The sequence below is a fragment of the Triticum aestivum genome, chromosome 5A (assembly GCF_018294505.1).
Source record: "Triticum aestivum cultivar Chinese Spring chromosome 5A, IWGSC CS RefSeq v2.1, whole genome shotgun sequence".
Lineage (NCBI taxonomy): Eukaryota > Viridiplantae > Streptophyta > Magnoliopsida > Poales > Poaceae > Triticum > Triticum aestivum.
The window spans coordinates 297,244,910-297,247,717 of NC_057806.1; positions in this window are offsets into that span (position 1 = coordinate 297,244,910).

Below are 2,808 nucleotides of genomic sequence, written 5' to 3' on the forward strand. Positions count from 1 at the left end.
CCCAGAAGAAATTTGAAGGTGCAGTGCTTATGCTAAGAAAGTTAACATAGGCATTGGCCGTTGGATAATAGTACCTGATTCTTGGCGGCGTATGGGCTTCGTTGTCATACGTGAAGGCTAAGTATCATCAATGGTGCTCGTGTTGTAGTTGAGTTTGGGTCGGCTGTGGCCGTTGCTGAAGCAGCTTCGGTTGCGACGCCTGTCGACATACAAGAAAGTTGATCTATGGTAAGTAAATAGTTCCACGGTAAATAAGAGAAAAAACAAAAGGAGTACTGATCGAAATAACATGATGAGGATGCGCCGTCAGTAAGGCAGGGCTGCTGGAGTTGAATATGGTGTCTATGGAGCGGGTCCGGTGTAGTGGACGAAGGCGTCGGTGAAGCACAATAGGTGTGTGTATAGTGCTTTCGGTGAGGCAGATTTGTTGTGCCAAACGAGTGCTTGTAGGAAGGGACAGTGATGTGGCGGACAAGGGAGTTGGTGAAGGGCCTACACTGTGGTGGACGAGGGCGCCGGTGAAGCAGATCCGGTGCGGTGGACTATGATGGCGGTCAAGGAGATTTGGAGCGGTGGATAAGCCAGTCAGTGAAGTGGCTCCAGTACAGTGGTGAGTTGGCAGTTGGGGGTTCCAAGATGCGGAAGGTAGATCCGGTAGGGTGTGAGGTCCACCGTTGCGATGGAGGACTAGATTCGGTGTCTTGGGGTTGGGGGAGGCGGGGAGGGGTTCTGGGGATGAATGGGAAAACAATGGAGTTACCAAAGTAGCCATTTTCCGTTCATGTGGCAGGGGTAAACCAGGATTATCGCAGGGCTAAAATTTCAGGCACGAGAGACTTCGATGTGAGCGGGAAGTTTGAAAACTTTTGGTGGCTGAAATTAAGTGTTCTGCTCTTGTACGGCCGACTATGATATCATGGCCAAGAATTTATTTGTTGTGCACGCAAAAAAGTGCAAGTTTCAAAAATCATTGTCTCCAACTCGAAACTTAGATTGTTCATTCAACTCAAATATGGATCATTGAGCTAGTGGAAGCAAATACCATCATATGCTCTAATTCAAATGAAATTTCAAATGTGTTTGTCCTAAATATGATGTCAAAAAATGTGTATGTGTATGAATAAAGTGGATGATTATAAGTTTTGAACATGACCATATGTGTATATCTCTAGGTTTGATATATGAATTTTAAATCATGAAATCCCGTCTTAAAAATGTACCCCCATTTAAATGAATTACAAAAGCTAATAATGGAGTCAAATTCCAAAATTCCAATCTTAGGTTTGTAATTCTAGTAATTCAAAGTATACCATGCATGTTCAAAATGTTGGGTAACGTAGTAATTTCAAAAAAATTCCTACGCACACGCAAGATCATGGTGATGCATAGCAACGAGAGGGGAGAGTGTGATCTACGTACCCTTGTAGATCGACAACGGAAGCGTTTGGTTGATGTAGTCATACGTCTCCACGGCCCGACCGATCAAGCACCGAAACTACGGAACCTCCGAGTTTTAGCACACGTTCAGCTTGATGACGATCCCCGGACTCCAATCCAGCAAAGTGTCGGGGAAGAGTTCCGTCAGCACGACGGCGTGGTGACGGTCTTGATGCACTACTGTAGCAGGGCTTCAACTAAGCACCGCTACAATATTATCGAGGACTATGGTGGCAGGGGGCGCCGCACACGGCTAAGAATATGATCACGTGGATCAACTTGTGTTCCTCTGGGGTGCCCCTGCCTCCGTATATAAAGGATCAAGGGGGGGTGCGGCCGGCCTAGGAGAGGCGCGCCAGGAGGAGTCCTACTCCCTCTGGGAGTAGGATCGCCCCCCCAATCCTAGTTGGAATAGGATTTGCGGAGGGGGGAAAAGAGAGAGGGGGGCCGGCCCCCTCTCCTTGTCCTATTCGGACCAAGGGAGGGGAGGGGCGCGCAGCCCATCTTGGGCTGCCCCTTCTCTTTTCCACTAAGGCCCACTAAGGCCCATATAGCTCCCGGGGGGTTCCGGTAACCTCCCGGTACTCCGGTAAAATCCCGATTTCACCCGGAACACTTCCGATATCCAAACATAGGCTTCCAATATATCAATCTTTATGTCTCGACCATTTCGAGACTCCTCGTCATGTCCGTGATCACATCCGGGACTCCAAACAACCTTCGGTACATCAAAACGTATAAACTCATAATATAATTGTCATCGAAACCTTAAGCGTGCGGACCCTACGGGTTCGAGAACAATGTAGACATGACCGAGACATGTCTCCGGTCAATAACCAATAGCGGGACCTGGATGCCCATATTGGCTCCTACATATTCTACGAAGATCTTTATCGGTCAGACCGCATAACAACATACATTGTTCCCTTTGTCATCGGTATGTTACTTGCCCGAGATTCGATCGTCGGTATCCAATACCTAGTTCAACCTCGTTACCGGCAAGTCTCTTTACTCGTTCCGTAATACATCATCTCGCAACTAACTCATTAGTTACATTGCTTGCAAGGCTTAAGTGATGTGCATCACCGAGAGGGCCCAAAGATACCTCTCCGACGATCGGAGTGACAAATCCTAATCTCGAAATACGTCAACCCAACATGTACCTTTGGAGACACCTGTAGAGCACCTTTATAATCACCCAGTTACGTTGTGACATTTGGTAGCACACAAAGTGTTCCTCCGGTACACGGGAGTTACATAATCTCATAGTCGTAGGAACATGTATAAGTCATGAAGAAAGCAATAGCAACATACTAATTGATCGGGTGCTAAGCTAATGGAATGGGTCATGTCAATCAGATCATTCAACTA